Here is a 17,370-nt window from a genome sequence, read left to right as displayed (position 1 = left end):
AAACTTATACGAGTCGCGGTCGATGGCGCCGACCGATGATGCCAGTGATCCGCTGGTGATCCATCCGTGGATCCAGCACATAGGCCGGCAACTTAACACACTCCAACTGAACATGTGGAACCCGGGGAGGGGCCGCTGAACAGGATTACGAAGGCATAGGCCTCAACTGAACAGTGGGGCCCACCCCCGCGGGCCCGATCAGGATTACGGAGGACGTTAAATTACAGGTCCCTGCCCGAGTACCGAAGTACCAATCGGACAGGAGTGCAGATCCACGACTGAATCCCCAACGGATTCGCAAGCATCAACGGCGCGACAACTCCCACGACCCGGTGCGAACGTCGAGCAGTCCTCGAACAGTCACCAAGACTGAGGTGTGCTTGGGCCGCCTTACGAATCCAAAGAGTTGTCCAGTGCACGTTGACCCGCACGTACCCGGAATACGCACGAGCGAGTACGTCACGCGACAGTTTGAAACAACCGAGCGATCGCGAATCGACAAATCGCGGGTATAATTTTTCGTTCCAAGATGGATAAGTATCGTTGTACAGAATGAGCTCACAATGCACTAAACATAGGTATCTATCTTAAGATTAATTAAGCCTAAAACGCACGCATTTCACGGTGTCCCACGGTGTCCCACGGTGTCCCACGGTGTCCCACGGTGTCCCACGGTGTCCCACGGTGTCCCACGGTGTCCCACGGTGTCCCACGGTGTCCCACGGTGTCCCACGGTGTCCCACGGTGTCCCACGGTGTCCCACGGTGTCCCACGGTGTCCCACGGTGTCCCACGGTGTCCCACGGTGTCCCACGGTGTCCCACGGTGTCCCACGGTGTCCCACGGTGTCCCACGGTGTCCCACGGTGTCCCACGGTGTCCCACGGTGTCCCACGGTGTCCCACGGTGTCCCACGGTGTCCCACGGTGTCCCACGGTGTCCCACGGTGTCCCACGGTGTCCCACCGTGTCCCACCGTGTCCCACCGTGTCCCACCGTGTCCCACCGTGTCCCACGGTGTCCCACCGTGTCCCACCGTGTCCCACCGTGTCCCACCGTGTCCCACCGTGTCCCACCGTGTCCCACCGTGTCCCACCGTGTCCCACCGGAGTGTCCCAGCACTCACCGGAGTCAGTTGTTTCTTATATACCCGGGGCTCGTATCACTAACAGCAATCCAGAAGGTCAACCGTTAACGATGCTTAGTGTTTGCCGATTATCACTTTTCCACCATGAGACAAACAAATTAATTAATTTTTTTATTTTTATTGTAAAGTGACGCGTTCAACAATTTGTTACAATACCGATTTTTATAACTTTTATATTGTTTACAAGTTAAAACTAAATTTACATTTTCGTAATCTTTACATTATCTTGTCTTAAAATTTTGTTATTTTATTGTATCAAAACAACTCCACCACAACTCCGCCATAACTCCACCTCCGGTACAACTCCGACACAACTCCGACACAAGTCCACCACAGCTCCGGTACAATTCCAACACAACTCCACAACTCGCAATGATCCCACAAATCACATTGTTTCCACAACTCATACTGATTATGATTCCACAACTCATGAGCAACGATTGACCCGCAACTACTCGCAGCTTACTTGTAACTGCAACTAGTCGCAACTCAGTTATGAGTCCAACTACTGATTATTCTTCCCACCAAGACACCCATTTTATACCTGTGTTTTCGGTACTCTTACAACGTACACTTGTTTTCACAGCTGTTAATAACCCAAGATGATCACGTACACCTTTTTCAATTTTTCAGATATATGGTCCTTCGGAATTTCCCATTCTTCACAGCCTGTGGCCAATGGATCTTCCACAATAGTACATTATTAATTCTCTTAACTCAATTCTAAGCATATTCTGTTCTTCAACAATTAATTTCATTGGTTTTGTTGTGTTACGTTCCGTGATCCCACCATGAATTACTTTTGTCAAACTAATCAGTTTACTGAAACTAGACGAGTCTAGCTCGCTCCTCCTGCGCTCATTAGCTCGTTCTATGATCTTTTTCTCATTGTGACATGACAACAAGAAACAACAGGAAGAGGATGAGCTGTTACTGTCTAATGAGCCTCGTGCACTCATTTAACTCCCATGAAAGACCGTTTATGTTGTGTTCTGCCCGAGCAACGAGATGAAGTTGCATTTGCGAACAATATCGCGAGTTGAAAGAATAAACTTCGCATCGCACATTTTCATCCTGGCAACTTTTTGGTTTCGAACTAGGAGCTAGTAAAAGAACAAACTTAGCAGTTTCCAAATGACCATATTTTACATGACCAGCATTAGTGCCGCTTATTTTGTAAATAGTAAAAGATTAATCAGTCTCCGTTGGTTTCTATAATTATTACAATTAAAATAGATAATGATATTAACTGTAATATCTTGAATTTATGTTGTTACATTACACTATTATTAATATTCTGAAATCTTAAATCATATTCCTACTTTACACTGGAACTAAAAGAATTTCGATTCTGTTAATGTAAATTAATTAAAAAAGGCGAAACTAAATTTCTAGTTATCACAAAGCTGTTTTTATTATATCATGAATCTGATTTGTTAAAGTGAAGATTCTGCGTTGATTAATAATGACTTAATTATGAATTACCAAAAAAAGAAAAAGAAAATTTGTATACTATTTGTAGCATTGTTTTAACAGTATTGCAATAATTCTATAAAATTAAAAATTACTATATCTTAAAATCAAATCCAATTTGTTTAAAAGAGATGTGAGAACAGACGTGATACATATTATTTTTGTACCACATACGACGTCACCGATGTAATGTAGTTGTGGTTTATATTGAAACCACATAATGTTTTGTACATACAAAATTATAAATAAAATATATTATCAAGTATAAGTACTCTGTCTCAGAAACTCGCTACACACATTCCCGATAATTCAAATAAACAAATTACGGCCAATGAAAATAGTAAAAAATCAACAAAAAGAGCAGAATGATCACCAAAATCTTGTTCTTCTGTATAAATATATCAATTAAATACATCAATCTTCGCAAATAAACTAAAACTAAGGAATGAAACAAATACGACGCGACTTCTAATTAAAACTTGACAGTAATGTTGACCTGACTTGAAACATAAAAACAAGGCTTAAAACTAAGACTTAAAAAATTAATTCTAATATTAATGTTTATAACTTGGACTTAAAGTTAAGACTTGGACTAGGGTTTAAAATTAAAACTTAAAACAAAGATTAAGTCCTTCGCTGTTTCTCGTCCGCCTTTACCGTCCAACAATGAGGCTTAAAATTAACTTAATCGAAGTCTCAGAACTAAAACTTACTTAAACTAAAGTACATTAAATTACAGTCATACTGGCAACCTTTCGTATGAAGGACTTTAACTTGCTGCGAAGTTTAAAAACTGAAACTAGAAACACTGTGAAATCAATTGTTTTATTTAATAGTTTCATATTTAAAAGGATTAAATAAAGGAGCCCTTAACTTTTCGCTTCTGTACAAGCAGCGCTTACAATGGACTTAGCCTAGCAGATATATATATATATATATATATATATATATCTTAGATTTAATTAAAACTAAAACACGCTCATCCCACGATATTCCTGCGATGCCCCACGACGGTAGGCGACGTCTCACAGCGTACGCTAATAATTCACTTAGGTACGTAGGATTATTAAGGTACCTTACTAAGGTATAAGACCTATATTATGATCAATTAAAGGTAAGACGTTGGTTATATCGGCTGAAAATTACGATTAATGGTTAAATCTAAAACTTAAAATTCAGCAAACATTACGCACCATCTATCTCGCATAGACTGATCACATGGATCTTTAAAATCTTGAAAGTAACAAAATATCACATAATATATATCTCTAACGTGACGATTACATGAATCAATAGAATCTTAAAAGTAAACATGCACCACATAAAATTCATTTTGTATAGAACGACTACACAAATCATTTCAAAAAATTATCGATGTCCCAGGATACCCCAGGATGTCCGATGATGTCCCAGGATGTACCACGATGTTCCACGAAGTCCCACGGTGTCCCACGGTGTCCAACTTTGCCCACGATGTCCAACGCCTTCCAACGTTGTCCAACGTCGTCCAAAGTCGTCCAACGGTGTCCCACGGTATCCCACGTTGCAGTCCAGCCTAGATCATCCAAAATTCTTTTCGCGGCATTTGGAGATACAAACCGGACTGCTGCGTAGTTCTTAGCTTGGCATCGCTTTCCAAAAATTAATCAGTTGATTAATCCTTGGAAAACGATGCCAATTACCAGGTCTCACCACGAGGAGGTGACTACGCAAGAGACCCGCCCATGGGTTATTTAACATTACACATCCATCTCGACGTTCAACCCATTGGCAGAATGTCGAGTTACGACTCTACTTGACCATGGGCCTGCGTAAAGAAATAGTTGTTTCGTAGCCTAACTGCGAAACACATATCTCCAACGCAGCACTTACATGAATCTTTACAAACGTAGAACAAAACATACATAACGCGACATCTATCTCCCACACAACGATTACATAGATCCGTACAAATATTGTACAATAATTGGCATCCCTATTGGCAGCATTCGGTATCAAAGACACATTTATCTAACTTGGAACGAATGAAGGAAAGTGAAACTAACGAACGAACTAACAAACTTACGCGACGTACCCCCGTGCACCGGATAACCCGAAGGATTAGCGGAAAGCCCAAGTATTGACCATAACTCGATTCCTGTTTCGCCGTTCGAAACTTATACGAGTCGCGGTCGATGGCGCCGACCGATGATGCCAGTGATCCGCTGGTGATCCATCCGTGGATCCAGCACATAGGCCGGCAACTTAACACACTCCAACTGAACATGTGGAACCCGGGGAGGGGCCGCTGAACAGGATTACGAAGGCATAGGCCTCAACTGAACAGTGGGGCCCACCCCCGCGGGCCCGATCAGGATTACGGAGGACGTTAAATTACAGGTCCCTGCCCGAGTACCGAAGTACCAATCGGACAGGAGTGCAGATCCACGACTGAATCCCCAACGGATTCGCAAGCATCAACGGCGCGACAACTCCCACGACCCGGTGCGAACGTCGAGCAGTCCTCGAACAGTCACCAAGACTGAGGTGTGCTTGGGCCGCCTTACGAATCCAAAGAGTTGTCCAGTGCACGTTGACCCGCACGTACCCGGAATACGCACGAGCGAGTACGTCACGCGACAGTTTGAAACAACCGAGCGATCGCGAACCGACAAATCGCGGGTATAATTTTTCGTTCCAAGATGGATAAGTATCGTTGTACAGAATGAGCTCACAATGCACTAAACATAGGTATCTATCTTAAGATTAATTAAGCCTAAAACGCACGCATTTCACGGTGTCCCACGGTGTCCCACGGTGTCCCACGGTGTCCCACGGTGTCCCACGGTGTCCCACGGTGTCCCACGGTGTCCCACGGTGTCCCACGGTGTCCCACGGTGTCCCACGGTGTCCCACGGTGTCCCACGGTGTCCCACGGTGTCCCACGGTGTCCCACGGTGTCCCACGGTGTCCCACGGTGTCCCACGGTGTCCCACGGTGTCCCACGGTGTCCCACGGTGTCCCACGGTGTCCCACGGTGTCCCACGGTGTCCCACCGTGTCCCACCGTGTCCCACCGTGTCCCACCGTGTCCCACCGTGTCCCACCGTGTCCCACCGTGTCCCACCGTGTCCCACCGTGTCCCACCGTGTCCCACCGTGTCCCACCGTGTCCCACCGTGTCCCACCGTGTCCCACCGTGTCCCACCGTGTCCCACCGTGTCCCACCGTGTCCCACCGGAGTGTCCCAGCACTCACCGGAGTCAGTTGTTTCTTATATACCCGGGGCTCGTATCACTAACAGCAATCCAGAAGGTCAACCGTTAACGATGCTTAGTGTTTGCCGATTATCACTTTTCCACCATGAGACAAACAAATTAATTAATTTTTTTATTTTTATTGTAAAGTGACGCGTTCAACAATTTGTTACAATACCGATTTTTATAACTTTTATATTGTTTACAAGTTAAAACTAAATTTACATTTTCGTAATCTTTACATTATCTTGTCTTAAAATTTTGTTATTTTATTGTATCAAAACAACTCCACCACAACTCCGCCATAACTCCACCTCCGGTACAACTCCGACACAACTCCGACACAAGTCCACCACAGCTCCGGTACAATTCCAACACAACTCCACAACTCGCAATGATCCCACAAATCACATTGTTTCCACAACTCATACTGATTATGATTCCACAACTCATGAGCAACGATTGACCCGCAACTACTCGCAGCTTACTTGTAACTGCAACTAGTCGCAACTCAGTTATGAGTCCAACTACTGATTATTCTTCCCACCAAGACACCCATTTTATACCTGTGTTTTCGGTACTCTTACAACGTACACTTGTTTTCACAGCTGTTAATAACCCAAGATGATCACGTACACCTTTTTCAATTTTTCAGATATATGGTCCTTCGGAATTTCCCATTCTTCACAGCCTGTGGCCAATGGATCTTCCACAATAGTACATTATTAATTCTCTTAACTCAATTCTAAGCATATTCTGTTCTTCAACAATTAATTTCATTGGTTTTGTTGTGTTACGTTCCGTGATCCCACCATGAATTACTTTTGTCAAACTAATCAGTTTACTGAAACTAGACGAGTCTAGCTCGCTCCTCCTGCGCTCATTAGCTCGTTCTATGATCTTTTTCTCATTGTGACATGACAACAAGAAACAACAGGAAGAGGATGAGCTGTTACTGTCTAATGAGCCTCGTGCACTCATTTAACTCCCATGAAAGACCGTTTATGTTGTGTTCTGCCCGAGCAACGAGATGAAGTTGCATTTGCGAACAATATCGCGAGTTGAAAGAATAAACTTCGCATCGCACATTTTCATCCTGGCAACTTTTTGGTTTCGAACTAGGAGCTAGTAAAAGAACAAACTTAGCAGTTTCCAAATGACCATATTTTACATGACCAGCATTAGTGCCGCTTATTTTGTAAATAGTAAAAGATTAATCAGTCTCCGTTGGTTTCTATAATTATTACAATTAAAATAGATAATGATATTAACTGTAATATCTTGAATTTATGTTGTTACATTACACTATTATTAATATTCTGAAATCTTAAATCATATTCCTACTTTACACTGGAACTAAAAGAATTTCGATTCTGTTAATGTAAATTAATTAAAAAAGGCGAAACTAAATTTCTAGTTATCACAAAGCTGTTTTTATTATATCATGAATCTGATTTGTTAAAGTGAAGATTCTGCGTTGATTAATAATGACTTAATTATGAATTACCAAAAAAAGAAAAAGAAAATTTGTATACTATTTGTAGCATTGTTTTAACAGTATTGCAATAATTCTATAAAATTAAAAATTACTATATCTTAAAATCAAATCCAATTTGTTTAAAAGAGATGTGAGAACAGACGTGATACATATTATTTTTGTACCACATACGACGTCACCGATGTAATGTAGTTGTGGTTTATATTGAAACCACATAATGTTTTGTACATACAAAATTATAAATAAAATATATTATCAAGTATAAGTACTCTGTCTCAGAAACTCGCTACACACATTCCCGATAATTCAAATAAACAAATTACGGCCAATGAAAATAGTAAAAAATCAACAAAAAGAGCAGAATGATCACCAAAATCTTGTTCTTCTGTATAAATATATCAATTAAATACATCAATCTTCGCAAATAAACTAAAACTAAGGAATGAAACAAATACGACGCGACTTCTAATTAAAACTTGACAGTAATGTTGACCTGACTTGAAACATAAAAACAAGGCTTAAAACTAAGACTTAAAAAATTAATTCTAATATTAATGTTTATAACTTGGACTTAAAGTTAAGACTTGGACTAGGGTTTAAAATTAAAACTTAAAACAAAGATTAAGTCCTTCGCTGTTTCTCGTCCGCCTTTACCGTCCAACAATGAGGCTTAAAATTAACTTAATCGAAGTCTCAGAACTAAAACTTACTTAAACTAAAGTACATTAAATTACAGTCATACTGGCAACCTTTCGTATGAAGGACTTTAACTTGCTGCGAAGTTTAAAAACTGAAACTAGAAACACTGTGAAATCAATTGTTCTATTTAATAGTTTCATATTTAAAAGGATTAAATAAAGGAGCCCTTAACTTTTCGCTTCTGTACAAGCAGCGCTTACAATGGACTTAGCCTAGCAGATATATATATATATATATATATATATCTTAGATTTAATTAAAACTAAAACACGCTCATCCCACGATATTCCTGCGATGCCCCACGACGGTAGGCGACGTCTCACAGCGTACGCTAATAATTCACTTAGGTACGTAGGATTATTAAGGTACCTTACTAAGGTATAAGACCTATATTATGATCAATTAAAGGTAAGACGTTGGTTATATCGGCTGAAAATTACGATTAATGGTTAAATCTAAAACTTAAAATTCAGCAAACATTACGCACCATCTATCTCGCATAGACTGATCACATGGATCTTTAAAATCTTGAAAGTAACAAAATATCACATAATATATATCTCTAACGTGACGATTACATGAATCAATAGAATCTTAAAAGTAAACATGCACCACATAAAATTCATTTTGTATAGAACGACTACACAAATCATTTCAAAAAATTATCGATGTCCCAGGATACCCCAGGATGTCCGATGATGTCCCAGGATGTACCACGATGTTCCACGAAGTCCCACGGTGTCCCACGGTGTCCAACTTTGCCCACGATGTCCAACGCCTTCCAACGTTGTCCAACGTCGTCCAAAGTCGTCCAACGGTGTCCCACGGTATCCCACGTTGCAGTCCAGCCTAGATCATCCAAAATTCTTTTCGCGGCATTTGGAGATACAAACCGGACTGCTGCGTAGTTCTTAGCTTGGCATCGTTTTCCAAAAATTAATCAGTTGATTAATCTTTGGAAAGCGATGCCAATTACCAGGTCTCACCACGAGGAGGTGACTACGCAAGAGACCCGCCCATGGGTTATTTAACATTACACATCCATCTCGACGTTCAACCCATTGGCAGAATGTCGAGTTACGACTCTACTTGACCATGGGCCTGCGTAAAGAAATAGTTGTTTCGTAGCCTAACTGCGAAACACATATCTCCAACGCAGCACTTACATGAATCTTTACAAACGTAGAACAAAACATACATAACGCGACATCTATCTCCCACACAACGATTACATAGATCCGTACAAATATTGTACAATAATTGGCATCCCTATTGGCAGCATTCGGTATCAAAGACACATTTATCTAACTTGGAACGAATGAAGGAAAGTGAAACTAACGAACGAACTAACAAACTTACGCGACGTACCCCCGTGCACCGGATAACCCGAAGGATTAGCGGAAAGCCCAAGTATTGACCATAACTCGATTCCTGTTTCGCCGTTCGAAACTTATACGAGTCGCGGTCGATGGCGCCGACCGATGATGCCAGTGATCCGCTGGTGATCCATCCGTGGATCCAGCACATAGGCCGGCAACTTAACACACTCCAACTGAACATGTGGAACCCGGGGAGGGGCCGCTGAACAGGATTACGAAGGCATAGGCCTCAACTGAACAGTGGGGCCCACCCCCGCGGGCCCGATCAGGATTACGGAGGACGTTAAATTACAGGTCCCTGCCCGAGTACCGAAGTACCAATCGGACAGGAGTGCAGATCCACGACTGAATCCCCAACGGATTCGCAAGCATCAACGGCGCGACAACTCCCACGACCCGGTGCGAACGTCGAGCAGTCCTCGAACAGTCACCAAGACTGAGGTGTGCTTGGGCCGCCTTACGAATCCAAAGAGTTGTCCAGTGCACGTTGACCCGCACGTACCCGGAATACGCACGAGCGAGTACGTCACGCGACAGTTTGAAACAACCGAGCGATCGCGAACCGACAAATCGCGGGTATAATTTTTCGTTCCAAGATGGATAAGTATCGTTGTACAGAATGAGCTCACAATGCACTAAACATAGGTATCTATCTTAAGATTAATTAAGCCTAAAACGCACGCATTTCACGGTGTCCCACGGTGTCCCACGGTGTCCCACGGTGTCCCACGGTGTCCCACGGTGTCCCACGGTGTCCCACGGTGTCCCACGGTGTCCCACGGTGTCCCACGGTGTCCCACGGTGTCCCACGGTGTCCCACGGTGTCCCACGGTGTCCCACGGTGTCCCACGGTGTCCCACGGTGTCCCACGGTGTCCCACGGTGTCCCACCGTGTCCCACGGTGTCCCACGGTGTCCCACGGTGTCCCACGGTGTCCCACGGTGTCCCACGGTGTCCCACGGTGTCCCACCGTGTCCCACGGTGTCCCACCGTGTCCCACCGTGTCCCACCGTGTCCCACCGTGTCCCACCGTGTCCCACCGTGTCCCACCGTGTCCCACCGTGTCCCACCGTGTCCCACCGTGTCCCACCGTGTCCCACCGTGTCCCACCGGAGTGTCCCAGCACTCACCGGAGTCAGTTGTTTCTTATATACCCGGGGCTCGTATCACTAACAGCAATCCAGAAGGTCAACCGTTAACGATGCTTAGTGTTTGCCGATTATCACTTTTCCACCATGAGACAAACAAATTAATTAATTTTTTTATTTTTATTGTAAAGTGACGCGTTCAACAATTTGTTACAATACCGATTTTTATAACTTTTATATTGTTTACAAGTTAAAACTAAATTTACATTTTCGTAATCTTTACATTATCTTGTCTTAAAATTTTGTTATTTTATTGTATCAAAACAACTCCACCACAACTCCGCCATAACTCCACCTCCGGTACAACTCCGACACAACTCCGACACAAGTCCACCACAGCTCCGGTACAATTCCAACACAACTCCACAACTCGCAATGATCCCACAAATCACATTGTTTCCACAACTCATACTGATTATGATTCCACAACTCATGAGCAACGATTGACCCGCAACTACTCGCAGCTTACTTGTAACTGCAACTAGTCGCAACTCAGTTATGAGTCCAACTACTGATTATTCTTCCCACCAAGACACCCATTTTATACCTGTGTTTTCGGTACTCTTACAACGTACACTTGTTTTCACAGCTGTTAATAACCCAAGATGATCACGTACACCTTTTTCAATTTTTCAGATATATGGTCCTTCGGAATTTCCCATTCTTCACAGCCTGTGGCCAATGGATCTTCCACAATAGTACATTATTAATTCTCTTAACTCAATTCTAAGCATATTCTGTTCTTCAACAATTAATTTCATTGGTTTTGTTGTGTTACGTTCCGTGATCCCACCATGAATTACTTTTGTCAAACTAATCAGTTTACTGAAACTAGACGAGTCTAGCTCGCTCCTCCTGCGCTCATTAGCTCGTTCTATGATCTTTTTCTCATTGTGACATGACAACAAGAAACAACAGGAAGAGGATGAGCTGTTACTGTCTAATGAGCCTCGTGCACTCATTTAACTCCCATGAAAGACCGTTTATGTTGTGTTCTGCCCGAGCAACGAGATGAAGTTGCATTTGCGAACAATATCGCGAGTTGAAAGAATAAACTTCGCATCGCACATTTTCATCCTGGCAACTTTTTGGTTTCGAACTAGGAGCTAGTAAAAGAACAAACTTAGCAGTTTCCAAATGACCATATTTTACATGACCAGCATTAGTGCCGCTTATTTTGTAAATAGTAAAAGATTAATCAGTCTCCGTTGGTTTCTATAATTATTACAATTAAAATAGATAATGATATTAACTGTAATATCTTGAATTTATGTTGTTACATTACACTATTATTAATATTCTGAAATCTTAAATCATATTCCTACTTTACACTGGAACTAAAAGAATTTCGATTCTGTTAATGTAAATTAATTAAAAAAGGCGAAACTAAATTTCTAGTTATCACAAAGCTGTTTTTATTATATCATGAATCTGATTTGTTAAAGTGAAGATTCTGCGTTGATTAATAATGACTTAATTATGAATTACCAAAAAAAGAAAAAGAAAATTTGTATACTATTTGTAGCATTGTTTTAACAGTATTGCAATAATTCTATAAAATTAAAAATTACTATATCTTAAAATCAAATCCAATTTGTTTAAAAGAGATGTGAGAACAGACGTGATACATATTATTTTTGTACCACATACGACGTCACCGATGTAATGTAGTTGTGGTTTATATTGAAACCACATAATGTTTTGTACATACAAAATTATAAATAAAATATATTATCAAGTATAAGTACTCTGTCTCAGAAACTCGCTACACACATTCCCGATAATTCAAATAAACAAATTACGGCCAATGAAAATAGTAAAAAATCAACAAAAAGAGCAGAATGATCACCAAAATCTTGTTCTTCTGTATAAATATATCAATTAAATACATCAATCTTCGCAAATAAACTAAAACTAAGGAATGAAACAAATACGACGCGACTTCTAATTAAAACTTGACAGTAATGTTGACCTGACTTGAAACATAAAAACAAGGCTTAAAACTAAGACTTAAAAAATTAATTCTAATATTAATGTTTATAACTTGGACTTAAAGTTAAGACTTGGACTAGGGTTTAAAATTAAAACTTAAAACAAAGATTAAGTCCTTCGCTGTTTCTCGTCCGCCTTTACCGTCCAACAATGAGGCTTAAAATTAACTTAATCGAAGTCTCAGAACTAAAACTTACTTAAACTAAAGTACATTAAATTACAGTCATACTGGCAACCTTTCGTATGAAGGACTTTAACTTGCTGCGAAGTTTAAAAACTGAAACTAGAAACACTGTGAAATCAATTGTTCTATTTAATAGTTTCATATTTAAAAGGATTAAATAAAGGAGCCCTTAACTTTTCGCTTCTGTACAAGCAGCGCTTACAATGGACTTAGCCTAGCAGATATATATATATATATATATGTCGGGTTGGCGTTACGATTAGAGTTAGGGTTAAGGGCGTAAACGAATTCCTATTGACACTAGACGTGATCACTATGCAATAGAGGAGATATTTACTAGTGCAAACATGACCATGTTGGAATTGGACAAGTAATCGCGATAAATTGATACTCGAGAAGCTAATGACAATGATCCTAGGCTCAATAACGAATCCACGGTCAACGGGATGACGAACTCTACGCTTCTTTAGCGTCTAAGTTGTACTCAATGTTAATGCGTGGGGCAATCACTACGTATCCGAGAGTTACTTGAATCGTCGTCGAGATCGTACCGGAGAGTGACTCTCCGTCTCGACGATGCCGTCGAGGAAAACTATAATGGGTGGGTCTAAGGACATGAGATCCTCGGATTCGTCAAAGAAAGCTTTCGTTCCAAAGGTGAGGGAAATTAGCGCTATTGCTAATTGGTCGATCTCCATATCGGCGTTTTGAAAGAGATGCTGGCCGCCCTTGAGGGGAGGTTGTTGACGGGGGGCAACGCTCGTGGAGGATAGGTTTCTCCTATCTTCCCGTAGTTGCAACAAAGTCTATTTGACGGACTTCGCTTGACTAAATCTTAAGATCTATAGCGGGTCCTCACGTTAGCTAAACATACGCCACAAAGGCATGCCGACACCCGGCGATCATCTTACTCGGAGGACGAAATCTGCGTGTGGCGGGCCGCGGGATAGAAACTATTGAAGTATTTACTGCCACGTGTCGCTACGACTATTTCTTTTAAGGAGAGGAATAGAGTTACTCTGTGCCTTTGTTAGATAAAACGTTCATCCCTTTGACCGCGGCTACGTTCGGCGACTGATTGTCGCCTCGAGCCCAAGCTCATGATCATAAATCTCGAACAATCGGAGCGGCATTTGTTTAATCTAAGTTACAGAGTTGCGGTGTTCCCGCGAATCCAAGGAGGAGCTCCGGCGTTCTTTCATCTCCGACACGGCCATTCTGACTATCACACGTCCTCGGGTGTAGCTACAATATTGAGTTTTCTTAACGTTAGTCTCGGTACAATTAACATTGTTTAAAATTTAACTTAATGTCTAAATAAGCTGAGGGTCCAGTGTAACAACAAAGTTTTGTTCGGGGGTTTGACAACAAAAGGAATAGAAGAGAACATGAATTAGTAACGTTGTAATTAGTATCGGAAGTGCTAGTTGCATCCTGTGGGTTATCAGTCGGGTCATAACGGCAAAATGGACCAGTCTCGATTTCGTACCCCAATGGATCTCGTTTTTCTAGATCGCACGACCGCACCAAACTTCGTAACACTGTAGCTCATGGTGCGCGTGAACACATCACTTGCCCCTTAGTCGAGCTTCATAACACTATAGCTCATGGTGCGCGTGAACACATCACTTGCCCCTTTACCGAGCTTCACAACTCTATAGCTCATGGTGCGCGTGAACACATCACTTGCCCCTTTACCGAGCTTCATAACGTACTCCGTAAGGTGCTACGGTCTTTGTGCTAAGGATCTTCCGAGATCGAGGCACTCATGTCGTCGTGGTCACTGTTATTGCCGTCACTACCGACGTCCAACTCAGCGGGAACGCGACTGTCCGGCATTTTTCTTAATCTGTCGTGACTGTCTTTATACGATCGTTTGCCGTCTAGCGTTTTTAGAATATATCTATCTCCTTCCAAAATCTCGGTTATTACAAATGGACCCTTGAATTTCGGCTCTAGCTTGGTTTGGTTTCTTTCCTCGTTCTTGCGTAGTACGAAGTCGCCGAGGTTAAACCTAACCACTTTAGCTTTGTTCCTATCAAATCTTTCTTTGTCGTATTGGGCGTTACTTTCTATGTTCTGTACGGCCTGCTGCCTTACATCGGAGATATCGACTTCTTTTTCTTCGATATTGTCGGGTAGCAATAGGTCATACGGTCTCGCCGATCTACCGATTAGTAGTTGTAAAGGACTCGAATTGGTCACGCGGTTGACGGTGCAGTTCAACGCTAGCTGCATTTCCCCAATCGCGTCTTGCCACGGCCGCCCGGTCGTTTCTACTGTCGTGAACGTATTTTCAATGTACGCATAACACGCTCTACCTGTCTATTGGCTCTATCATCGGTCGCTATCGAGTGAACTTTAATTCGTTTGCTTTCACAGAATTCTCGAAATTCATTACCCTTAGGACATCTTTCCTGATCTGCTACTATCCGGCAGGGACTTCCGAATAAAATATAGCGGGTTTAAGCGCTTTAATGGTGTTACGGAAATCTATCTTACGAGTACGATGCAGGTATACGAATTTAGTGAACACATCGATCAAACAATGACGTACTCCTTTGAATCGCTTTTACCACTCAACTTGCCTGTTATGTCCATGTGGACCGTATGCCAGGGTATGCTGGTCTTAGGTATAGGATGTAGTTCGGCTTGTATCTTACCTGAACTAGCTTTCGAAACTTGACAAGCATGACAGTTCTCAATGAATCGGCGAACGTACTTCGCCATCCCTTCGAACCAGTAATACTCGTACAGTCTCTCGAGCGTTTTCTCCCAACCCAAGTGCATAATTGACTGGTGCACATGGTTAATAACAGACTATCTAAAACCTCTTAGGACTATAGGTAAACAGAGAGTCCTGCCTTTTCTTTGTATCCTACGGTAAAGAGTATCGGACCGTAATTCGTATGTATTCGCGATGTCTTCCGCGAGCTCATCGTTTTGCAATTTCTTGACGATTCCCAAGGTTTGAGAATCACGACGTTGTTCGACTAGTAGCCAGTATTCCGATATTTCGGCCAGATTGATTTCTTTCTCCGCAATTTTATCAATTTTACGGTGGTCTAAATCTACGGGGTTTCGCGAGAAGAAATCTACGTGGGCTGTCCGTTTACTTTCCAGATACATAATGTCAAAAAACAAAAGTCTGCAAGTAGGCCCATCACCGATGGTCCCTGTCATTTAAATGTACTTTATTACTCGACGCTTTCGACGAGTCGCAATCCGTGACGACAAGAAATTCCCATCCATGTAGATAGTGACGGAAACGCTCGACTGCGTTTACGACTGCTAACGTCTCTAGTTCGTAGGAATTATACCTAGATTCTGTGAGGGTAGTTCTTTTGCTGTAATACTCTATTGCTTTGCCTTTACCTTCGACTTGATGCGTCAAAATCGCCCCGTAACTCTCCGAGCTAGCGTCAGTATGTAGTTCTATCGGGTAATTGGGGTCGAATATCATTAACACCGGCGCGTCGGTCAGGGCGGAAACTGCCTGTTGTCTTATTTTCTCGTGCCTATCTGTCCAAGTTATATTTCTGTTATTTGAGATGAGCGCATACAGGGGTTTCATCACCTGTGAGAATTTAGGGATGAACTTTCGGAAGTACGAAGCTAACCCTATGAACTGCCTGGACTGTGTGACGGCTGTTGGCACAGGTAAAGAGCTTAAGGTGTGTATTTTACCCGGGTTCGGACGAACTTCTTCGTTATGAATTACATATCTCAAATAGAGCACCGATGTCTTTAGAAAAGGAACAGTTCGCAATGTTAACAGAGAATCCTGCTTTTACGAGGGTATCTAATACGGTGTTCAATCTTCCTAAAGCTTGATCTATCGAGTCGGCAATAATTAGAACGTTATCGAAATAAATAACAACGTACGAATGAGCGAGGTTGCCTAGGGCCTTGCGAATGGCCCTCCGAAAGACGGACGGCGCAATTTTTTCAGTTCAACGGCATCGTTATCTACTCATATTGTCTGTCGGGAGTAACGAACGCTGTATACTCCGCTGAATTAGGATAAGTAGGAATTTGGTGAAACCCGCTGGCCATATCCAGGCTAATAAAATATCTCGCCTCTTGCAATCTCGCGACTTGATCCGCAATAAGGAGTAAAGGGTACCGATCCGCGACGGTACTTTGATTTAGTTCTCGGGGATCCACTCGTAATATATCTGAGCCGCTTTTCTCTTCACGAGTTACGTAGGGCTCGCGAATGGCGAATTACTAGGCCTTATGTTCTTTGCTTTAATTAAAACGCTTATTTTCTCACGTACCGCTCTTCGGTCCTCCTCACTAAATCTATAAGGACTTCCTCATACGGTGATGTTAGGATCAATTAATCGTATTTCTAACCAGCCTGTATTTACGCGAATACGTAGGGAATCCGTAACGAATGAATCTTTGAATTTGTCGAGAAGAGAAATTGATCGACTTTTATTATTACCATGTACATCAGTTTCAGCTTCATTAACGACAATCTCGTTTGCAGTGGTTTCATTACAGACATTAATTATTTTTGTTTTACACATAGCGAGGCTATTTTGTGTAATGTTACGTCAAAACCCAGACTTAGAGTTCCGCAACTAATCGCGATATCATATTTTAGATAACTA

The sequence above is a fragment of the Bombus terrestris genome, chromosome 4 (assembly GCF_910591885.1).
Source record: "Bombus terrestris chromosome 4, iyBomTerr1.2, whole genome shotgun sequence".
Lineage (NCBI taxonomy): Eukaryota > Metazoa > Arthropoda > Insecta > Hymenoptera > Apidae > Bombus > Bombus terrestris.
The sequence above is the reverse complement of the archived record's forward strand: the minus strand, read 5'-3'. Positions refer to the sequence as shown.